Source organism: Mus musculus, chromosome 1, assembly GCF_000001635.26.
Source record: "Mus musculus strain C57BL/6J chromosome 1, GRCm38.p6 C57BL/6J".
NCBI classification, from domain to species: domain Eukaryota; kingdom Metazoa; phylum Chordata; class Mammalia; order Rodentia; family Muridae; genus Mus; species Mus musculus.
The window spans coordinates 103,380,390-103,405,453 of record NC_000067.6 but is presented as its reverse complement, the minus strand read 5'-3'; the positions used below and the strand labels follow the sequence as shown (position 1 = coordinate 103,405,453).

The 25,064-nt window shown below is 37.5% G+C and overlaps 1 pseudogene; it reads right to left on the bottom strand.

Annotated features, from left to right (window-relative positions):
• The window catches only part of Gm18728 (predicted gene, 18728), a 429,487-nt pseudogene continuing 408,801 nt past the window's right edge, over positions 4,379 to 25,064 (bottom strand).

Sequence of the window (25,064 nt, the reverse complement as noted above, 5' to 3'; positions counted from 1 at the left end):
GGTACTGGTATAGAGACAGACAAGTAGACCAATGGAATAGAATTGAAGACCCAGAAATGAACCCACACACCTATGGTCACTTGATCTTCGACAAGGGAGCTAAAACCATCCAGTGGAAGAAAGACAGCATTTTCAACAATTGGTGCTGGCACAACTGGTTGTTATCGTGTAGAAGAATGCGAATCGATCCATACTTATCTCCTTGTACTAAGGTCAAATCTAAGTGGATCAAGGAACTTCACATAAAACCAGAGACACTGAAACTTATAGAGGAGAAAGTGGGGAAAAGCCTTGAAGATATGGGCACAGGGGAAAAATTCCTGAACAGAACAGCAATGCTTTAAGATCGAGAATTGACAAATGGGACCTAATGAAACTCCAAAGTTTCTGCAAGGCAAAAGACACCGTCAATAAGACAAAGAGACCACCAACAGATTGGGAAAGGATCTTTACCTATCCTAAATCAGATAGGGGACTAATATCCAACATATATAAAGAACTCAAGAAGGTGGACTTCAGAAAATCAAATAACCCTATTAAAAAATGGGGCTCAGAACTGAACAAAGAATTCTCACCTGAGGAATACCGAATGGCAGAGAAGCACCTGAAAAAATGTTCAACATCCTTAATCATCAGGGAAATGCAAATCAAAACAACCCTGAGATTCCACCTCACACCAGTCAGAATGGCTAAGATCAAAAATTCAGGTGACAGCAGATGCTGGCGTGGATGTGGAGAAAGAGGAACACTCCTCCATTGTTGGTGGGAGTGCAGGCTTGTACAACCACTCTGGAAATCAGTCTGGCGGTTCCTCAGAAAATTGGACATAGTACTACCGGAGGATCCAGCAATACCTCTCCTGGGCATATATCCAGAAGATGCCCCAACTGGTAAGAAGGACACATGCTCCACTATGTTCATAGCAGCCTTATTTATAATAGCCAGAAGCTGGAAAGAACCTAGATGCCCCTCAACAGAGGAATGGATACAGAAAATGTGGTACATCTACACAATGGAGTACTACTCAGCTATTAAAAAGAATGAATTTATGAAATTCCTAGCCAAATGGATGGACCTGGAGGGCATCATCCTGAGTGAGGTAACACATTCACAAAGAAACTCACACAATATATACTCCCTGATAAGTGGATATTAGCCCCAAACCTAGGATACCCAAGATATAAGATATAATTTGCTAAACACATGAAACTCAAGAAGAATGAAGACTGAAGTGTGGACACTATGCCCCTCTTTAGATTTGGGAACAAAACACCCATGGAAGGAGTTACAGAGACAAAGTTTGGAGCTGAGATGAAAGGATGGACCATGTAGAGACTGCCATATCCAGGGATCCACCCCATAATCAGCATCCAAACGCTGACACCATTGCATACACTAGCAAGATTTTATCGAAAGGACCCAGATGTAGCTGTCTCTTGTGAGACTATGCAGGGGCCTAGCAAACACAGAAGTGGATGCTCACAGTCAGCTAATGGATGGATCATAGGGCTCCCAATGGAGGAGCTAGAGAAAGTAGCCAAGGAGCTAAAGGGAACTGCAACCCTATATGTGGAACAACATTATGAACTAACAAGTACCCCGGAGCTCTTGACTCTAGCTTCATATATATCAAAAGATGGCCTAGTCGGCCATCACTGGAAAGAGAGGCCCATTGGACTTGCAAACTTTATATGCCCCAGTACAGGGGAACACCAGGGCCAAAAAGGGGGAGTGGGTGGGCAGGGGAGTGGGGGTGGGTGGATATGGGGGACTTTTGGTATATCATTGGAAATGTAAATGAGCTAAATACCTAATAAAAAATGGAAAAAAAAAGAATAATGTTGAGGATGTGTTTATATTTTTTTCTGCAAATTTTATTCATTTGTAGTGTTTTCTTTCTTGTTTTTTAAATTTTTTTATTAGATATGTTCTTCATTTACATTTCAAATGCTATCCCAAAAGTACCCTATACCCTACTCCTACCCTGCTCCCCTACCCACTCACTCCCACTTCTTGGCCTTGGCTTTACCCTGTACTGGGGCATATGAAGTTTGCAAGGCCAAGAGTCCTCTCTTCCCAATGATGTCCAACTAGGTCATCTTCTGCTACATATGCAGCTAGAGACATGAGCTCTGGTGGTACTGATTAGTTCATATTGTTGTTCCACCTATAGTTTTGTAGACCCCTTCAGCTCCTTGGGTATTTTCTCTAGCTCCTACTTTGGGGGTCCTGTTTTCCATCCTATAGATGACTGTGAGCATCCACTTCTATATTTGCCAGGCACTGGCATAGCCTCACAGAAGAAAACTATATCAGGGTCCTTTCAGCAAAATAGTGCTGGGATATGAGTGTCTGCATTTGGTGGCTGATTATGGGATGCACCCTTGGGTGGAGCAGTCTCTGGATGGTCCATCCTTTTGTATTAGCTCCAGACTTTGTCTCTGCAACTCCTCCCATGGGTATTTTATTCCCTATTCTAGGGAGGAATGAAGTATCCACACGTCGATCTTCCTTCTTCTTGATTTTCTTATGTTTTGGAAATTGTGTCTTGGGTATTCTAGGTTTCTGGGCTAATATCCACTCATCAGTGAGTGCATATCAAGTGACTTTTTTTGTGATTGGGTTACCTCACTCAGGATGACATCCTCCAGATACATCCATTTGCCTAAGAATTCCATAAATTCATTGTTTTTAATAGCTGAATAGTACCGCATTGTAAAAATGTACCATAATTCTGTATCCATTCCTCTGTTGAGGGATATTTGGGTTCTTTCCAGCTTCTGGCTATTATAAATAGGGCTGCTATGAACATAGTGAAGCATGTGTCCTTATTACTAGTTGAAACATCTTCTGGGTATAGCCCAGGAGAGGTAATACTGGATCTGCTGGTAGTACTGTGTCCAGTTTTCTGAGGAACTGCCAGACTGATTTCCAGAGTGGTTGTGCAAGCTTACAATCCCACCAGCAATGGAGAAGTGTTCCTCTTTTTCTACATCCTTGCCAGCATCTGCCGTCACCTGAATTTTTGATTCTAGCCATTCTGACTGGTGTGTGGTGGAATCTCAGGGTTGTTTTGATTTGCATTTCCCTGATGATTAAGGATGTTGAACATTTTTTCAAGTGCTTTTCAGCCCTTCAGTATTCCTCAGTTGAGAATTCTTTGTTTAGCTCTGTACCCCATTTTTTAATGCGGTTATTTTAATTTCTGGAGTTCAGCTTCTTGAGCTCTTTGTATGTATTGGATATTAGTTCCTACCAGATTTAGGATTGGTAAAAATACTTTCTCAATCTGTTGGTAGCCTTTTTGTCTTATTGACAGTATCTTTTGCCCTACAGAAGCTTTGCAAATTTATTAGGTCCCATTTGTCGATTCTTAATCTTATAGCATAGGCCATTGCTGTTCTATGTAGGAATTTTTTCACTGTGCAATCTCTGGATGGCCCTGTGGTGTTTTCTTTAATCATTTTTCACGCTACTTTTTGAGTCTTTATCTCTGAATGAATCTTGAGTTTACTAATTTAGAGAGGTTGGTTGGCCAGGGAGCACCAGTATCTCTTGTCTTTGACCCAGCACTGAGCTACAAGTGTTTACTGCTATAACTTTGTGGGTGCTGGAATTTGTAACACTGGTTCTCATGATTGTACAAGCACTTTAGCTATTAAGTCTCATTTCTATCCCCCACTGAGTAATGTAATGAAAATGATCATTTTGTAATACATACAATGTATCACATTTTACACATTATATGTCTATAATTTTGTTAATACATCATTCAAAAAGATATATAATAATATTGAAGTTAGCATTATCTAAGTCCCTATCCTGATGTTTGCATACTTGGATCCTTGTATCAGTTTCTACTTAAATAATAGGTGCACAAATGCACATATATATTATGCATTCATATACGATATGTACTACAAAGGGTAACACACTAATTATAACTCCTCATCGCCTGAAAGTAGAATTATATTAAACATGTGTAGTTAATTTTATTATCTTTTTAATTATTATTTTTAACCGTGTAAATTAATGTATTAAAAATTGTTATAATTAATACTTAAATGTATTATTAATTAAAGTAATTCCTATTCTGGTATTCACAAGCTTCTAGTGAATATTTCTATTCATCATTGTTTGTAGAATGGCTAGTGTTAATAGTCAATTTGACACAACTTTGAATCATCCAGGACATGGGTCTCTAGGAATGCTTGTAGCATTATCTTGATTTCTTAACCGAGACAAGCAAAGCTGCTGACTTTTGTTGGCACCCCTCCCTGAATGGTATTCTAGAACATATAAATGAAGAATGATTTGAATACTGAAATGCACATGTACACACACACGCACACACAGGCACACACACACACACACACACACACACACACACACACACACAGACACACACACACACACACACATATATATATATATATATATTATGTATATCCACATCCTGATTATAAGTATGATATGATCAGCTGCTTCAAAAACCTATCATCTCTGATGGCATAGACACTTGAACTGTAAAACAGAATAAACTCATTCTTTCCGTCTTTCATTCCGTCCTTCTTTCATTCTTAATTTGCTTCTGTCGGAGCATTTTGTAAAAATAGATATGACCCATCAGAAGCCAGTTCCAATTCATAATGAGCTATAATTATTGAAGGCAAAGATCTGAATGCTATTGGACAACCCTTTAGCATTATAAAATAGGAGAAGTAGTGTTAGTGTTGGAAACTCAAGAGAGCATACATTAGGATGTACCTGATGAAGAATACACAGTAGTCAGCATTCACAGCAGAGTCCACCAGGGAACCACAGCTAGATTCTCTCAAGTCCCTTGGACAGTCACAGGTGCAATGCTAGCATGTCAGAGGGCTGCTCTCAGTGGTACTATGTGATTGTATTGGACTGAAGAAAGGCATCCAACAAAACCCAAGGAGTTTGGTCTAGCTATTTTTGGATCCAATTCAAGAGTCTCTGAAATGAATAAAAAGAATCACTGGCCTTACTTTTTCAAAATAGTCTATGTGTTTTCCTTAGCTATTAGCTGAAATGGCTGAAACACCCTTGTTATTCTTTGAATAAGGAATGTTCTACATATCTTTCTTATTCTTCTTCTCAAATAGACATTTACTAAAGTCATTAATACATCATTCAACTATATCTCATAGAAAAGGGCTATGACTAATTGTTTTGAAACAAAAATGGTTCAAGCTTCCATTTTTCATTCATGTATTTTATGAACTGTAGAATGAATAGTGTACCTCTATAATATTCTAATTGCACTCTAGATATTTGAAAGGATTTTTATCTCTGTTGCCATCATGATTTACCTATGGATGAAGGTGATTAAAGAAAAACACAATGTTCATTACAACATTTAATTCACAGTTGTAACAAGGGAAGATAATAATAAGGAAACAATGCAATTAGAAATGAAAGTGGGTCTCCTAAAGATGAATCATGCTTGCTGTCTCCAGGCAGCTGAGTAGACTGAGTAGATAACTATTTCTACCGGGATCATTTCTCTGCATTCTGCTGATTGGACATTAACAGATAGCTTTTTGTCTATGAACATATTCCAATGCCTAGACTATAGCTGAGTCTTTATAAAAGAGGACGATGACTTTCTTTTTGAGTTCACAGCAATATCAAATATCTCATATACATCAAGACATCCTATTCCTTTACTTTTTAAAAAAATTATTAGATATTTTCTTCATTTACATTTCAAATGCTCTCCCAAAAGTATCCTATAGCCTACCCTGCCCTACTCCCCTACCCACTCACTCCAATACTTGGCCCTGGTGTTCCCCTGTACTGGGGCATATAAAGTTTGCAAGACCAGGGGGCTTCTCTTCCCAATAATGACCAACTAGGCCATCTTCTGATACATATGCAGCTAGAGACACGAGATCTGGAGATACTGATTAGTTCATATTGTTGTTCCACCTAAAGAGTTGCAGACCCCTTCAGCTCCTTGGGTACTTTCTCTAGCTTCTCCTTTGGGGGACCTTTGTTCCATCCTATAGATGACTGTGAGCATCCACTTCTGTATTTACCAGGCACTGGCATAGCCTCACAAGAGACAGCTATATCAGGGTCCTTTCAGCAAAATCTTGCTGGCATATGCAATAGTGTCTGCATTTGGTGGCTGATTATGGGATGCACCACTGGGTGGAGCAGTCTCTGGACGGTCCATTCTTTCATCTTAGCTCCAGCCTTTGTCTCTGTAACTCCTTCCACAGGTATTTTGTTCCCTATTCTAAGGAGGAATGAAGTATCCACAGGTTGGTCTTCCTTCTTTATTTTCTTGTGTTTTGGAAATTGTATCTTGGGGATTCTAGGTTTCTAGGCTAATATCTACTTATCAATGAGTGCATATCAAGTGACTTCTTTTGTGATTGGGTTACCTCACTAAGGATGATATCCTCCAGATACATCTATTTGCCTAAGAATTCCATAAATTCAATGTTTTTAATAGCTGAGTAGTACTCCATTGTGTAAATGTACCACATTTTCTGTATCCATTCCTCTTTTGAGGGACATTTGGGTTCTTTCCAACTTCTGGCTATTATAAATAGGGTTGCTATGAACATAGTGAAGCATGTGTCCTTATTGCCAGTTGAAACATCTTCTAGGTATATTCCCAGGACAGGTATTGCTGGATCTACCAGTAGTACTATGTCCAGTTTTGTTGGGAACTGCCAGACTCATTTCCAGAGTGGTTGTACAAGCTTGCAATCCCACCAGCAATGGAGGAGTGTTCCTCTTTCTCCACATCCTCTCCAGCATCTGCTTTCACTTGAATTTTTGATCCTAGCCATGCTGACTGGTGTGAGGTGGAATCTCACCTCATTGATTGATTAGCATTTCCTTGATGATTAAGGATGACGTTAAACATTTTTTCAAGTGCCAGCTGATGGTCACTTGAACAAACTGCTGTGATGCAATTGCATAAACTTCAGTGCATATTGAACCTTTTTTTGTTAAGTTATAACACTATTAACATAACTAGATGGCTCAACTGATTATTTTATTATAAGAATCCTCTTTTATTTTAGAAGTTGTGCAGGGTTTTGTTTTCTACTAGCATATTATTAATAAATATTCAATTACTGCCTTCCTTGAAATCTAAACATATATTATCCTAGCAGCATTAAGGAACATATATGAGTACTGTCTGCTAGAATATGAAAAATTAATAGCTCTTCATGAGTGGTGTCCTCCTATTTCTTTTCTAATCCTTAAAAAATATTCTCTCTCTCTTTCTCTCTCTCTGTCTTGCTTGTGTGTTTGTTTGTGTGTGTGTGTGTGTGTGTGTGTGTGTGTGTGTGTGTGTATGTGTTTATATGTGTGTATGTGTGTGTGCTTGTGCATCCGAACATATCACATATTTGTGTGGGGGTAACCATAGAGGACAAAGGATGGAACAAATTTTGTGAAGCAATAGTTACCTTGGCTACTTGGAATCAAACTAAAGTCCTCTGGATAAGCAGCAAATACTCTTCATCATATAGCCATCTTTTCAGCATATTTACTTTTTATCCACATATTGCTTTTTTCCCTCCACCATCCATGATACAAAACAGGCTGTCATCCGTCTTTTCTTACATTCAAAACTAATAACATTATTTATAAATTCATGTGGCCAATATAGCATAGTGCTTCAATTTTAATTATGTTAAATTACAAATACATTTTATTTCAATTATGTAGGTTGGAATTTTGGCAGTACCCTTGGGCTTAAAATCAAGGAGTCTGTCTGACCAGGTTATAGATCTTTTGGGTGAAAGTCCATTTCCAGCTCCTGTAGATTTCACTTCATGTCCTAGTGTCTTTGTCTGTCTTCATAATAAGCAATATTGTTCCATTTACCTTCAACATATTCTTTTTTTTTGTTACCTCCTGATTTTACACTTAATGAGTTTTTTAGGTACAATAGTTTCTTCAAAATAATTCAAAATAATGTCAATTGTAGAGATGGCTCAGATATGAAAATGATACAAAGCAAAATATGTAGCCATTGATTGGTAGGGAGTGTACAGTGGATTTAGTCACTTATTGGAAATTAATGAAGGACAGAATTATATCTCAGAAAGGAAAAGGAAGCAAAGGTCAAGAAAAGGATTTGTTACTAGACTGACATTTAGGTATTGGCAAATTTTCAGGCTGTATAAGTGATGATTCCCTGAGCAATGCCTTCAGGGGCTAAGTCAATCATGCTAATTCTCATTCTCTCAGCTAGAGGAAGGAAGACTCCACTGATCAAAGGCAGTTGCTACAAATCAAAGCTCTTAGTACAAAAACTGACATATAGACAAACTGGGTTAAATGCTAGACAATGGCATTCTTCCTTTAAAGGACAGTTGACCTTACTTAAATAAGTAAGGTCTTATTTCTGGTCAAGTGTTTATTCTATACACATATTAAGACTAGGGAAAAGAAGAGGTTTCAGAAAAGGAATAACAAGAAGAATAATTGTTGTGTAGAATTAGAGAGGTTAATGATAGATATCAGTGGGTTAAAAATACTTATCTTGTATGATGATCTGAGTTTTACCTGAAAACCTCACAATGAGAAGAGAGAAACAAGTGCATGTTCACACACACACATTCACATGACTGTGTGCACACACACACACAAACACACACATACCCATAGTAATAAGTAAAATAAATAAATAAATACTTTGTTTGAGGGCACATATAATTGTGTATCTGACTCTTATAAAAATGAAATGGTAAACCAAAACCAAAAAACAAACAAAGAAAACAAAATCCACAAAGGACAGTTTAAAAGATGTTCATCTTTTGACATATTATAAACTAATAAGTAGGAAAGAATAATTACTTCTTCCTAAGAAGTGACAGGATACAAATTTTTAATATTTATCACTCATTGAATAGCTACTATGCGACACAGTAATGTTCACTTACTTTTACAAATTTTTATATTGTTTTTCAGTTCTGTGAATATGTGTGTTTGCATGTACAGATATGGGAAGTGCCTACAAGAAGCTTAAGCCTAATTTAAGTGTCCTTTTAATATATTGAAGAATAGAAATGGAAGAGTTGGCATTCTTATTGGAAATCTTCACATCATTATTATTTGAATAAATAATGACAATTGATGAAAAACTGAAAATGAAAAAATGAATAAAATTTGCTCAAATTTTGAATGACTCAGTTGATACCTTGCCAAGAATAACATCTTCAGTCAGTGTGTGTAAGTATGTATTTGTGTTTGTGTGTGTGCTGAATGAATATCACCATGCTAGTGAATGCCGTCTCAGAGACCAGAAGAAAGTAACAGGTCTCTTACATTGCTTGTGAGTCATCAAAATGGGTATTGAGGACTAAACCAGAGTTGTCCTGGAAGAGCAACAAACTCAAAGCACTGAGCCCTCTTTCCAGCTCCTCTTTTGGGTACTTTGAAATCTGACTTTCCACATTAATTTACAAATATTCCAAAAGATTTGCAATGCCTGAAGCCAATCTTAGCCTGAATGGTCAACATAGTTATAGGATTTGACATGAAGAGAGGAACATGACTAATCCAGGAGAACAATTCAGGCAGTTTAGTGGAGTATTTTATTATAATAAAATGTACAAGTGGTCAGAAACACATACCATTATATTTTTTATATGTCAAAAGTCATTTATGATATATGAATGTCTTAAATATCATAGAACAATCTCATCAGAGCAATGTGACCCTGGCTTGTAAAAGTTAAGTGTTGTACCAGGATAAATATAAATAATGGGAACAGTTGTAAATGAAAATTTGAGCAGAGAATACAAGCAAAGTGTCTTTACCTATAAAGTTCAATATAACTGAAATAACTTAATAGCTAACTAGGTGAAATCTCCAGCATTAGGAGTGGTGAGATAGCTAATTCTTATCTAGGTTAAATCCCCAGTATCCACATAAAAGCTAGCTATGTGTATGGACACCTGTGACTCCATCTATGGGATGAGTACAAAGTACAGGTGGAGACAAGAGAATTTCTGGCACTTGTTTGCTAACAGCTTACTTCAGTTTTTTTGACAGACCTTGTCTCAAGGAAATAAGTTATAGAAAGTGGTAGAGAAGAATATTCAGACAAGCATTAGTCTTTGCATCTCTCTATCAAGTAATGGTTCCACATGATACATCTTCTAGGACATAGATGACTGTGAGATGACAGAAAAAAATGTTGACACATCTACGACAGGGCTAAAACACAATATGAAAACTATCTGAGAGGACAGGGATAAGTATACTCTATGTCAGTATCATTTTATAATCAGTGGGTTGGAGTAAAAAAAAAAAAAACATTTGGGTGCTTAGGCCATCAACAGGAACAAATAAACCTACCAGTGAAAATCCTCAAAAGAGGATGTTTCTCTCTTATGGAGATGAAGATAGAGGGGGATTATTTTGGGGATAAGGAATGAATTTAAGAATGTAAGTGTGAGTCTCTGATCATATTTCATTGTGTACATATATGAAATTCTTTAGGATAGACAAAAAGTATAACAACACAATGACAACTTCCTCCCTTGATTATAATAAAATACCTGAATAATAAATATTATGCTGTATGAAACTAAATCATTCATAAAAATTAAAAATAAGAAAAAACATTTAGATCTTAAAATATCTGAATAGGCAAATATGACATAGATAGTGGATGGTTCACAGTTTCAAAAGGTAGATCTATTACCTACTAGAAATATTTTATTTTCTGGAGGATGCCCATTGAGTCTCGGGACATAATAAAGCTTTAAGGCTCAGGAAGCAAATCACCTCAAGATTCCAGAAAGTCCCTGAACATTACAAGAGTCACAAGATAATGACTGCCAGAAAAAGCAGAGTCTCCAACCAGTCAAAGTTCCTGAAAGTTGTACAAAGTTGTACAAAGAGCTTCAGGGATGCAAGCTGCATGGGGTGTTGGTATGGGAATTTCAGTGACTCAGCTTTCTTTCAGTCTTCATGCTCTTATTTGAGGTAATAGAATTTCATTTGCCCCTCACATTACTGGTTTAAGAATTTTTTGGGGATGATTGCAATTGAACTACTATATCTTTTCTTATGTTTTCTATTGCTATAATAAACACCATGACCATGAAACTTGAGGAAAATGAGTTTAATCCGATTATACTTTAAAGTCACAAACTATTGCTGAAGGAAATCAGAGTAGGAACTCAAGTCAGGGACCATGATGGAAAGATGTTTAACTGGTTCACATTTTCTCTTGCTTTCTGGGACCAGTGACCTCTGAAGGATAGCCCCTGGCCTTAAAGTCACCACTGATCAATCATGCTTTATTATATCCATTAATTTAGAATTTGGATATTGAACCAGTGATCCATGAGGAATGAACCATGGCCTCAAGTTACCCTTCCTTGACAACTTTATCACATACATTTAACTTACAGCATGAAAATTTGTCTAAAATGAAAACAGTACCTTTTCACTTTTTCTATCTCATTCCAAAGGTCAAAAGATCACAAGTTATTTTTTTCTTATTATATTAGATGTAATATATGCATCGATAAAAGCACTTACAGTTGCCTAAATACAAAATTTCTTTTAGGTTAAGTTAGTAAAAACTCTTAACATTAGGCAGCCCAGACCTAGTACCTCATTTAGGCTGTATATATTACCAGACATGCTGACATTTTTTCTAGATCTTTGCCCCAATAACCTGAAAACATAGCATTTATTTTTCTCCATAAGAAATGAGGTAAGATGCTCCAGCCATTCCCTCTCTTCTAGGCATTCAAGATAAAAGAATGTACATACTTGATAAATCAGTCCTTCTGAAAAATTCTAGTACTCTGCTTATAATCAGCCTGCATTTCAGAACAAGGGCACATGGGTATTCTTAATTGAGTGTAAGCTAGATTTTAAAATCTAGGAACACTGGTCCTTAAAAATAATATGAAAACTTCAACCTTAGAAATGTCAAAATGCTCTATTAAGGAAGGAAAATTAATACTTGTGAGTTTAATGAATACTCCCAAATTTTATCTTAATAATTTTTTCTCTCAGTTAAACATTTATATAACACATCCTTCAAACATGGTGTTTTATCATTGTTAAATCAGAGTCCCTGTGTTCAACAGGCAATTTTCCTGCTTACTAACATTGTTTCCTTGGACTTCTTAGAAATTATTTTCTGGTCTCCTCTTAACGCTATAAACTAAAGACAAAAGATATTCCTTATATATAGCTGACTAAAGACAACAGGAGTAGAGCTAGGGATATATGACTCAATTGGCAAAATGCTTCCATGCAAGCATGAGCACATGAGTTTGATACTCAGAATCAGTATAAAATTGAGGTGAGCATGGTGCTGCTCAGCTCTGAAATCAACTCTCAAGTGGAAGAGACAGGGAATTCTGTAGCTTACTTGTTACCTTTGTATCAACTTGTGAAACCCTGGCCATAGTGAGACACCCTTTCAAAATTAAGGTGTATAGCTTTTGACAAAAGACACCAGTCACCCTGTGCTCATTGATTACTTTTCACTCCTTCTCTAGCCTCTTCTAATTTACCTTATAGCTTCCCTTCTTGGACAGTGGCAGTGTGATTCAGCTCCCTCTCTCTCTCTCTCTCTCTCTCTCTCTCTCTCTCTCTCTCTCTCTCTCTCTCTCTCTCTCTCTGTGTGTGTGTGTATGTGTGTGTGTGTGTACATGTGTGTATGTGTGTGTGTGTGTGTGTGTTTCTTCTGCTCAAGCTTTCTCTTGATATTCTAAAAAGTCTCTGGAAAGGTCATCACTTGCCAATCAAAAGCCCAGTCTTTCATTTATATATCAGTTCAGTCATGATTCCAGGTTCCTTTTGATTATCCTACGAATCACCTTCCCCTTGACCATAGCCCTTGGATTCTATAAAAATGACAGCAAGAACCTTTTTTTTTTTAACATTTCAAATGAACTCAGAGCTCTACTTACCTTTGTTAAGCACAAACAATAAGTTAGTTGGGTTGGACCTTGTCATGAGTTTACCATTCCCATCACACCTTGGTCCAAACTAGCTCTGCCCCAGCTTGCCTTTATATCTTCCTGACAAGAAGAAGCTACATCTGTTCTTTTATTTTCATGATCTCCTCATATTATTCACATGCCCTCCTTATATTTTATAGTTGAGAAATTATATATTTAGAAACTAATGTGTTCAGAGTTCTTTTCCACACCCTTAAGGGCTGTCCTGAAGGTCGCAGCACTTAGTATTTGATGAGATGTAGATAAAATCTTGCCTCATGGGCTTGTTCTGTTCTAATTATAGCAGTCTTTTCGCAGTTACCTCGATAGGGAGAATACTTCTCAAGGAAGACCATGAAGTTTTATATATATAAAAGAAGATTAAATATATATATATATATATATATATATATATATATATATATATATATATATATATGAAGATTAAATGATTATATATATATCACAGCAACATCCATACCTGGAGAGGCCTAAACCCTGCTGGCTCTATTCCAGAGGCAGTATAATCACATAATCACTTAAATGGCCAAGCCATACTTGGTAAGAAAAGGCTCCATTGACATTCTCATCTAAATCCATGTCCATCAAACTATGAAAATCTCTAACATGAACAAGATTTGTGATGACCTACTGTCCCAACTTGCCTAAATCTGAAGTGCTCAATGGCCTCTGCATCATTTCCTACCTACAGATTTCTACCTTGATTTTTCTGTCTTGATAATTTTCCATGATAATCTGTTATATGGAAACCTATGTGAAATTCTCCATTCATCAAGCTTCTTTTGGTCAAGGTGTTTCAGCATGATAGTAGAAACCATTATTATGAAAGAAATTACTAAAATTTTGTTTCTGGGCTAATATTCACTTATCAATGAATGCATATCTAATGACTTCTTTCGTGATTGGGTTACCTCACTAAGGATGATATCCTCCAGTTACATCCATTTGTCCAAGATTTTCATAAATTCATTCTTTTTAATAGCTGAGCAGTATACCATTGTGTAAATGTACAACATTTTCTGTATCCATTCCTCTATTGAGGGACATCTGGGTTCTTTCCAGATTCTGGCTATTATAAATAAGTCTGCTATGAACATAGTGGAGCATGTTGTTATTACCAGTTGGAACTTGTTCTGGGTATATGCCCAGGAGAGGTATTGCTGGATCTACCGGTAGTAAAGGATGGACTATCCAGAGAGTACACCACCCGAGTATCCATCCCATAATCAGCTACCAAACCAAGACACTATTGCACATGCCAGCAAGATTTTGATGAAGGGATCCTGGTATAGCTGTGTTGTGTGAGGCTATGCCAGTACCTGACAAATACAGAAATGGATGCTCACAGTCATCTATAAGATGTAACGCAGGGCCTCCCAATGGAGAAACTAGAGAAAGCACCCAAGGACCTGAAAGAGTCTACAACACTATAGGTGGAACAACAATATGAACTAACCAGTACCCCCAGAGCTCATGTCTCTAGCTGCATATGTAGCAGAAGATGGCCTAGTCTGTTATCACTGGGAAGAAAGGCTCCTTGGTATTGTAAAGTTTATATGCCCCAGTACAGGGGAATACCAGGGTCAATAAGTGGGAATGGGTGGGTACTGGAGTAGGGAGGGGTATAGGGAACTTTAGGGATAACATTTGAAATTTGAAATGTAAATAAAGAAAATATGTAATAAAAAAAGGAAAAAAAAAGAAATGATGAGGATTGTAGGGTATTGTTGTGACTAACCTAATCATAATTTTTGTGGAGGATTGAGGACAGACTTGGAGTTTTGCATGGGGAAATCCATGGAGTAGTCAAACCTTGATGAACTTCTCTGTGGAACCTTAGGAGACGGGGTATTGGCAGAAGTGAAGATGAAAGAAGACTGGCTTGTAAAATTCCAAAGTGAAATTTGAAATCTAAAGAGTCTATCAGGGCCATTGCATGTTTTAAGTTAAAAATTGATGGGTAGTCAAGTGGAGCTGAGGAATTGGCTGTGATTAACAAAATATAGAAACCACTAAAGCAAAATTGTTGCTTTGCAAGACAACCATACTGATCAGCTGGGGATGAGACATTAGTAGTGATTAATAAGAGATGGATATTGTTGAGGCAAATTCTTTAGGGAATTGTTTTCACAGAGTCAGAACACAGAATCTGTGTGCCTGAGGCAAAGTTGTATGTCAGGATGTAAACCAAATTTAGAAGTATTAGATTCATCTAGATGGTACCAGTTATTTAGGGCCATAAGGGAACATGGAAAACATCTAAAGTCCCTTAAAAAGGCCAAGAAGAGGCAACTGTAGCCCAGTTGTAGCAGAAGATCTCAGGATTTTGAAAATGGCTGAAATGAGAAATATCTGCCATGACAGCAGCAGCCATGGACTGCAGTGGTCCTAAGCCAAACTGTGTGGATAAGAAAGAGTGGCAGCAGAGAAATGACCCAAGTCCTTTGGAGGACTCAGAAGATTAAATGGAATCTCAGACCTTAGACACTGAGTTATTTTGTGTTGGGTTTGATTTTGCTTTGAACTATTGTGATTATGCTTTAGCTCTTCCCTCTTGTAATAAGAAAGTATTTAATTTATATTTTATGTTACAGGAGACCAGTATAGAGATTGAAATTTTGAAGACACTTTGAAATTTTAGAGAGATTTTGAATATTTTAAAGAAACTTTGAACATCTAAGTGTTTGACTTTATGACACTGTAAGATATTGCAAGTTTATAAACTGTTTTATGTTGTAGTATTGATATTAGAGTGTTGAGTTAGGGATTAACAAAAAGGGAAAGGTTATGATTTGTCAGTGATGTGTTTGTATGAAATGGAATCAATTGTGGTGGCTAGTATTTATTTCAAATTTGCATAAGCTATAGTCATCCAATAGGAAGGAACCTCAACTGAAAAAAAAATGCCTCCATAATGGTATAGGCAAACCTGTAGGGAATTTTCTTATCTCATGATTGATGTGGGAGGTTATAGCCTACTATTGGTAGGACCACTTCTGGGCTGGCAGTTTTGAAGTCTATAAAATAGCAGGATAAGCACACTATGAGGATCAAGGCAGTAAATAGCACCACTCTATGGCCTTTGAATCAGCTTCTGCCCTATTTGAGTTCCTGCCTTGGCTTCTCTTATGGACTGTTATTCTTCCCCTTTCTTCTCCATCTTATCTTTGGTCATGGTGTGTTTTCACAGCAAGTAACTAGGATACTTGGAAAGCTATAAACTTGCTCCTAAAAGAATGTACACCCCAATTGAAAAGAAAATTCTCTCTGGAGGCTAGAAAAGTGGCTCACAGTTAACAGGTTTTGCTATGCAAACATAAGGATAGGAATTACAGATCTCCAGAACCCAGATAAATGCCCAAGTAGGTATGTGGTAACTTCTCCTTTAACTTTTTTTCTTTTCTTTTCTTTTCTTTCTTTTTTTTTTTTTTATATATCATAGTGCTCTCCCATGTAGACTGGTCTCAGTGATTCCAAGATCCTGGGTGTGCCAAGTTCACGCCCAAGAAGGAACCCCAGCTGTTGGTTGGGCGGGTTTTCTTTGTCCCTGTTCCTGCTGGCACAAGGCTCTCTGGGTTTTTTGAACCAGATGTTGTGTTCCACTCACCAGTGATCTCAAGATGCTGGGTGTGATATGGTGCCTGCAGCATGGAGAGCCCTCTGGGGAACTTGGGACCCTCTGCCAAGTTCGCACCTAAGATCTCCTTTAATTCTTTGTTCAAAATATGGAGAGGAGATTTCTAAAGCAAACTGGCTTCCTAGACTAGCAATATAGGTGAGCTATGGGTTTGACAGAGAAGTTTGCCTCAGTGAATATGATGGAGAGTAATCAAGAAAGACTTCTGATGTCAAGTTTCAGCTTCCACAAGCACACTTGCACATGCACACACACACAGATACAATCATACATTTTTGCATGCCAACAAAATAACATAAAGAAAAACACAGAAGTTCTAAAGCTCTCCAATATAACTTGTCAGTTGGATTATTGATAAAGACAAGAACATCCCAGAGCTAAGATCATCAATAATTCTCAGTTTCCTCTAAAGCTAAAACCTATTTCTTCTGCCTTCTTTTTGAAGCAAGGTTGATTATTTCTTCTCATAGTCCATAGCTCTCTGAAAAGAGTATCTCATTTTCATTTGCAGACATGGTATTTCCTGTTTCAAATACATGTTGTTGTTGAAAATATTTAATCTCAATAAGGAGCTTCTACCTTTTATTATTTGATTTTTTAGTTTTTGATTATTGTTTCAAGGTAAAAGACACAAAAGCTTTATATTTATAATAAGCCTTAATCAGTATTAGACCTGGCCGATGTCTACACTCTATGCTAGTAGGATCTATTTTTCCCATGCATAACCCAATTTTATAATTTGCCATGTTCCATATCTGCAGCTCTTAACTCCAATTAGCTAGTACTCATGGCTATGTTTTCATGATTTACCTACCTGATGAAGGCTTACTTCTTTCTTCACCTTATTTTCTCCCCTTCCCCCACATGGTCCTTTTCTAACCCCAAGCCCAGGAACCTCAATCCTTGCCTATCTCAATTCTGACCAGCTAAAGACTGTGGGAATCAGGTTACATAGAGTCACTTGGGTCTACCTGCAAATTCTCTCATATGTGGGAGCAACCAGGCCTTGAGTACCAGTATTTAGAATTACAATACAAACCAAAAGACCAAACCTTAATATATATCGTTGACTGATTTTCTTGTATATTGTTATGAAGAGACTCTGTGACCAAGGCAACCAAGAAAATAAATCACTTAATTTGGGAATTTATTTCCACCTTCAGAGGGTGAATCCATGGTGGGAAAATGGCAGCACTCAGGTAAGGATGGTGTCAGAGGAGTATCTAAGAACACAAATGTTGAGAGAGTAACTACAAAAGAGAGAGAGGGGTAGGGAATGATTTGGTCTTTAGAGACTTCATAGTTCACCCAAATTGGCACACCTCTTTCAATCAGGCTATATACCCCAAACAAGTCTGATAATTGCTAAAGATGACTTCAAATACATGAGCCTATGGAGGCAATTCTCATTCAGACCACTACAATAGTTAACAGTAAGGTGAGTCATTCTTCTCAATATTCATTGCCTCTGGGAGATCAAGACATTGTGTTTGTTGTCTGCCCACCACTTATTGACTGCAATAATTTGGAGTTGTAAGTTGGAAAACTGATGTTGGAATATTTTTTTTGTTCTGTTTTTGTTTTTTGATTTATTTTGTGTTTTGTGTTTTGTTTTTTGTTGTTTTGTGTTTTGTTTTGTGTTGTTTTGTGTTTTGTGTTTTGTTTTTGTTTTTACAAAACAGAGATTTTTCTTCAATAGACTACTACAAGGAACTGGTAGTGTTTAAGTCTTGGGATACTGATTTCATTGTTTTTGTTCTTAATGTTCTGTCTAAGACTGAGTCCACACACAAAAAAAGAACAACAACAACAACAAAGAGAGTGGAGGGGAGTGTCATGTGGAGAAAGAAACAACTAGACAGGTTCAGAAAGACCAAATGACAATGGCACTTGTGTTTCTAAGTTTAACAGAATTAAGTGCATTGAAATAAAAATAAGGTTCTCTCTTATGCTGAGGAGGATGTGCCATATTTTTAAGATACTAATAGTCAGGGAGTATCACCTACTTGACAATGTACCAAAGAGACATATTTATTAAGAATATAAGCATGAGTCTTTAAAAGTTCGAGTACCCCTTTGAGCTCATGTCTCTAGCTGCATATGTAGCAGAAGATGACCTGATCAGCCATCACTGGGAGGAAAGGCCCTTGGACTTGCAAAGATTATATGCCCCAATACAGGGGAATGCCAAGGCCAGGGTGGGGGGAGGGTATAAGGCACTTTCGGGATAGCATTTGAATTGTAAATTAAGAAAATATCTAATCTAATAAAAATTGTTTAAAAAATAAAATAAAAGTTCGATTTAGAGTGGCCTTGCTAGATACATTACATGGTCAGTTTTCTTTAATAGTCATAAAATTCTTAAAACTCAGAAACTGAGTTTGGTAGATGGCTCAGTGCATGAGACACTTACAATTCAAGCATAATATGCCAAACCCACAAATGGTTAGCATTTGGTTTTAGACTCCAGGACAAGTGACTGGGGTACATATTTTACATGTCAAAGCAGACTTAGCCTCCAGGTTCTCTCAGCAGACCCTCAGTACTGTTACCAGCACTGAACTTCCCAGCCCAGTGGCTTGGCTGCCCTTCCATCATTCCACCAGAGGCTCCTCCATATATAAGCCATAGATTTTGCTCTCCTCCCTCCCTCTCTCCCTCTCCCCCACCTACATCACTCCCTGTCCCTCATCTCTCTCTCTCTCTCTCTCTCTCTCTCTCTCCTCTCTCTCTCCCTCTTTCTCTCTCTCTTCCCTTTCTCTTTCACTTTCACTTTCTCTTTTTTACCCACACCCTCTCCTTCTCAAGATGATTGCCCTGGCCTTTACCTTGAGGATCAGTATACTCACAAAAGAGTCCTTTACCAGTAAATCTGCCATTAATATATTCAAATCTGGCTTGAATTAGCTTATTTCACTGGTAGAGAAATATCTATCTGCTAGATGTGGGTGGGAGCATGAGTCTGGAATCCCAGTGCTCAACCTTTGAGACAGGAGAGAAAAAGAAGGGGATATCTTTGGAAGCTTTTCAGCTAGATAGTCTGTAATCAGTGGTAAAAAAAGAACCACTTCCCCTAAGGACATAGATGCCAGGAACCAACATTTTTTTCCTTTGTCCTCCAGATTATCCAGGACCTCCAAATATACCTATGACAGGCACATATGTAGCTATAATCACACAAATAACAAAGACAAAATTGCACATAGATACACTAAACAACATATATTCTAACCATCATCCACTTTGCAATTTCTTTTCTCAGTTTAATATTGTCTATACCAGACCTCAACCATAAGAGAAGCACAATTGAAAATACAGTCAAAAGGAAGTTATAGTCTTTCAAAAGAAATACTTCCTGGAGCACACTTTTCATAAACAATGTAAACCTTCCATTTATCATCTTCTATAAGATGCATGGAACATTCAGGTTTCTCAGTCAGCCAAAGGGCTGGTGAGGAAGATCCTGTGAATTAAAGGTACAAATGGAAGAACTACAATTAAACAACCATTAGAGCTACTGTTCTCCTATCAGATTCAACCCAAGATGAAGTATTTAAATGTTATCACTCATTGAGCTATGATCTCCAGGTTTCATATGGAGTGAAAGGGAATTTGTCTCATTTCTTTTTCTTTATTTTATTTTTTTAGGTTTTTTAAATTAATTTTTTAATTAGGTATTTTCTTCATTTGCATTTCAAATGCTATCCCAAAAGTCCCCCATACCCTCCCCACCCCACTCCCCTTCCCACCCAATCCAAATTCTTGGCCCTGGAGTTCCCCCGTACAGAGGCATATAAAGTTTGCAAGACCAAGGGGACTCTCTTTCAATTAATGGCCAACTACTCCATCTTCTGATAAATATGCAGCTAGAGACACAAGCACTGGTTAGTTCATATTGTTGTTCCACCTATAGAGTTGCAGACCGCTTTAGCTCATCGTGTACTTTCTCTAGCTCCTGCATTGGGGGCCCTGTGTTCCATCCAATAGCTGACTGTGAGAATCCACTGCAGTGTTTGCCAGGCACCGAAATAGCCTCGCAAGAGACAGCCATATCTGGGTCCTTTCAGCGAAATCTTGTTAGTGTATGCAATAGTGTCAGCATTTGGAGGCTGATTATGGGATGGATCCCGAGGTATGGCACTCTCTAGATGATCCATCCTTTCCTCTCAGCTCCAAACTTTGTCTCTGTAACTCTTTCCATGGGTGTTTTGTTCCGAATTCTAAGAAGGGGCAAAGTGTCCACACTTTGGTCTTCATTCTTCTTGAGTTTCATGTGTTTGGAAATTGTGTCTTGTATCTATGGTATTCTAAGTTTCTGGGTTAATATCCACTTATCAGTGAGTACATATCATGTGAGTTATTTTGTGATTGGGTTACCTTACTCAGGATGATGCCCTCCAGGTCCATCCATTTGCCTAGGAATTTCATAAATTCATTCTTTTTAATAGCTGAGTAGTACTCCATTGTGTAAATGTACCACATTTCTGTATCCATTTGTCTGTTGAGGGACATCTGGGTTCTTTCCAGCTTCTGGCGATTATAAATAAAGCTTCTATGAACACAGTTGAGCATGTATCCTTCTTACCAGTCTGGATATATGTCCAAGAGAGGTATTGTGGGATCCTCCAGTAGTACTATGTCCAATTTTCTGAGGAACCACCAGACTGATTTCCAGAGTGGTTGTACAAGCTTGCAATCCCACCATCAATGGAGAAGTGTGTTCCTTTTTCTCCACATCCTCGCCAGCATCTGCTGTCACCTGATTCTTTGATCTTTAGCCACACTGACTGGTGTGATGTGGAAATTCAGGGTTGTTTTGTTTTGCATTTCCCTGATGATTAAGGATGCTGAAAATTTTTTTTAGGTGCTTCTCAGCCTTTCAATATTCCTCAGGTGAGAATTCTTTGATTAGCTGTAAAACCGATTTTTTAATAAGGTTATTTCATTTTCTGGAGTCCACTTTATTTATTTCTTTATATATATTGGATATTAATCCCCTATCTGACTTAGGATTGGTAAAGATCCTTTCCCAATCTGTTCGTGGCCATTTTGTCTTATTGACGGTGTCTTTTGCCTTACAGAAGCTTTGCAGTTTTATGAGGTCCCATTTGTCAATTCTTGATCTTACAGCAGAAGCCATTGTTGTTCTATTCAGGATGTTATCCCCTTTGCCCATATCTTCGAGGCTTTTCCACACTTTCTACTCTATAAGTTTCACTGTCTATGGTTTTATGTGCAGTTCCTTGATCCACTTAGATTTAACATTATTACATGGAGATAGGGATGGGTCGATTTGCATTCTTCTGCATGATAACCACTAGTTGTGCCAGCACCATTTGTTGAAATTTCTATCTTTTTTTCCCACTGGATATTTTTAGCTCAATTGTCAAGTGGCCATAGATATGAGGGTTCATCTCCTGATTTGGTTGATTCTTTGAATAGTTTTTCTTGTTTCCACTTGGATGATATCGCTGCTCAGTTTGATTATTTCCTGCCATCTACTCCTCTTGTGTGAATTTTCTTCCTTGTGTTCTAGAGGTTTTAGATGTGTTGTCAAGCTGCTAGTGTGTGCTCTCTCTAGATTCTTGTTGGAGGTACTCAGAGCTATGAGTTTTCCTCTTAGAAATGCTTTCATTGTGTCCCAAAAGTTTGGATATGTTGTGGCTTCATTTACATTAAACTCTAAAACGTCTTTAATTTCTTTATCCTTCCTTGACCAAGGTATCATTGAGAAGTGTTTCTCAGTTTCCACGTGAATGTTGGCTTTCCATTACTTATGTTGTTATTGAAGATCAGCCTTAGTCCATGGTGATCTGATAGCATGCATGGGACATTATTTTTGTATCTGTTGAGGTCAGTTTTGTGACCAATTATATTGTCAACTTTGGAGGAGTTACCATGAGGTGCTGAGAAGAAGGTATATCTTTTTGTTTTAGAATAAAATGTTCTGTAGATATCTGTTAATCCATTTGTTTCATAACTTCTGTTAGTTTCACTGTGTTCCTCTTTAGTTTCTGTTTCCACGATCTGTCCATTGATGAAAGTGTTGTGTTGAAGTCTCCCACTATTATTGTGTGAGCTGCAATGTGTGCTTTGAGCTTTACTAAAGTTTCTTTAATGAATGTAGCTGCCCATGAATTTGGAGCATTGATATCTAGAATTGAGAGTTCCTCTTGGAAGATTTTAACTTTGATGAGTATGAAGTGTCCCTCCTTGTCTTTTTTGATAACTTTGGGTTGGAAGTCGATTTCATTTGATATTAGAATGCTTACTCCAGCTTGTTTTTTCAGACCATTTGCTTGGAAAGTTGTTTTCCAGCCTTTCACTATGAGGTATTGTTTGTCTTTTTCACTGAGATGGGTTTCCTGTAAGCAGCAAAATTTTGGGTCCTGTTTGTGTAGCCAATCTGTTAGTCTATGTCTTTTTATTGGGGAATTGAATCCACTGGTATTAAGAGATTTTAAGGAAAAATAATTGTTACTTTCTATTATTTTTGTTGTTAGATTTGGTATTCTTTTCGTGTGGCTGTTCTTTTAGGTTTGTTGAAGGATTACCTTCTTGCTTTTTCTAGACTAGACTGTGTAGGTGAGAGTCCCAACTACAGAAGCTACAAAGCATCTGGGAGAGTCAGAAGTGATACAGCTTCTGGGACAAGCCCTGTATTGTACCTTCATCTTCTTCCAAGAGGCATGTTCAAACACCAGATAACTGTGTACCTTCCCTGAAAGAGGAGAGCTTGCCTGGAGAGATTTCTCTAACCACTGAAACTCAGGAGAGAGCTAGTCTCCCAGTTTGGCTGATAGAGGCTAACAGAATCATGAGTGAAAAAAGCTCTAACCAGAGAGAACTATAAGAACTAACTCCAGAGATTACAAGATGGTGAAAGGCAAATGTAAGACTCTTAATAACAGAAACCAAGACCACTCACCATCATCAGAACCCAGCACTCCCACCTCAACCAGTCCTTGGCATGCCAACACACCTGAAAAGCTAGACCCGAATTTAAAAGCATATCTTATGATGATGGTATAGGACATCAAGAAGGATTTTAATAACTCTGTTAAAGAAATACAGGAGAATAAGTGCTAAAGAGTTACAAGTCCTTAAAGAAAAACAGGAAAACACAACCAAACATGTAGAAGTCCTTAAAGAAAAACAGGAAAATGCATCCAAACAGGTAATGGAAATGAACAAAACTATACTAGACCTAAAAAGGTAAGCAGACACAATGAAGAAAACCCAAAGTGAGGCAACGCTAGAGATAGAAACACTAAGACAGAAATGTGGAACCATAGATGCAAGCATCAGCAACAGAATATAAGAGATGGAAGAGAGACTTTCAGGTGCAGAAGATTCCATAGAGAACATTGGCACAACAATCAATGAAAATGCAAAATGCAAAAAGATCCCAACTCAAAACATCCAGGAAATCTAGGACACAATAAGAAGACCAAACCTATCAATAATAGGAGTAGATGAGAATGAAGATTTTCAAATTAAAGGGCCAATAAATATCTTCAACAAAATTATAGAAGAAAACTTCCCAAACCTAAAGAAAGAGATGCCCATGAACATATAAGAAACCTACAGGGCTGGAGAGATGGCTCAGTGGTTAAGAGCACTGACTGCTCTTCTGAAGGTCCTGAGTTCAAATCCCAGAAACCACATGGTGGCTTACAACTTCTGATGCCCTCTTCTGGTGTGTTTGAAGACAGCTACAGTGTACTTAGATATGATAAATAAATAAATAAATAAATGTTAAAAAAAAAAAAGAAACCTACAGACCTGCAAATAGACTTGACCAGAAAAGAAATTCCTCCAGACACATAATAATCAGAACAACAAATTTACTAAATAAAGATAGAATATTAAAAGCAGTAAGTGAAAAAGGTCAAGTAACATATAAAGGCAGGCCTATCAGAATTATACCAGATTTTTCACCAGAGACTATGAAAGCCAGAAGATCTGGGACAGATGTTATACAGACATTAAAAGAACACAAATGCCAGCCCAGGCTACTATACCCAGCCAAACTTTACAGTTCCATAGATGGAGATACCAAAGTACTACACGACCAACCCAAATTCACACATTAACTTTCCACGAATCCAGCCCTTCAAAGGATAATAACAGAAAAAAAAAATACAAGGACAGAAACCACGTCCTAGAAAAAGCAAGAAAGTAATTCTTCAAAAAATCTAAAAGAAGACAACCAGAAAAACAGAATGCCAACTCTAACAACAAAAATAATAGGAAGCAACAATTATTTTTCCTTAATGTCTCTTAATATCAATGGACTCAATTCTCCCCTCCCCCCAAGAAAAACAAAAAACAAAAAAAAAAACCAACCAAACAAAAAACAAACAAACAAACAAACAAAAAACATAGACTAACAGACTGGCTACACAAACAGGACCCAACATTTT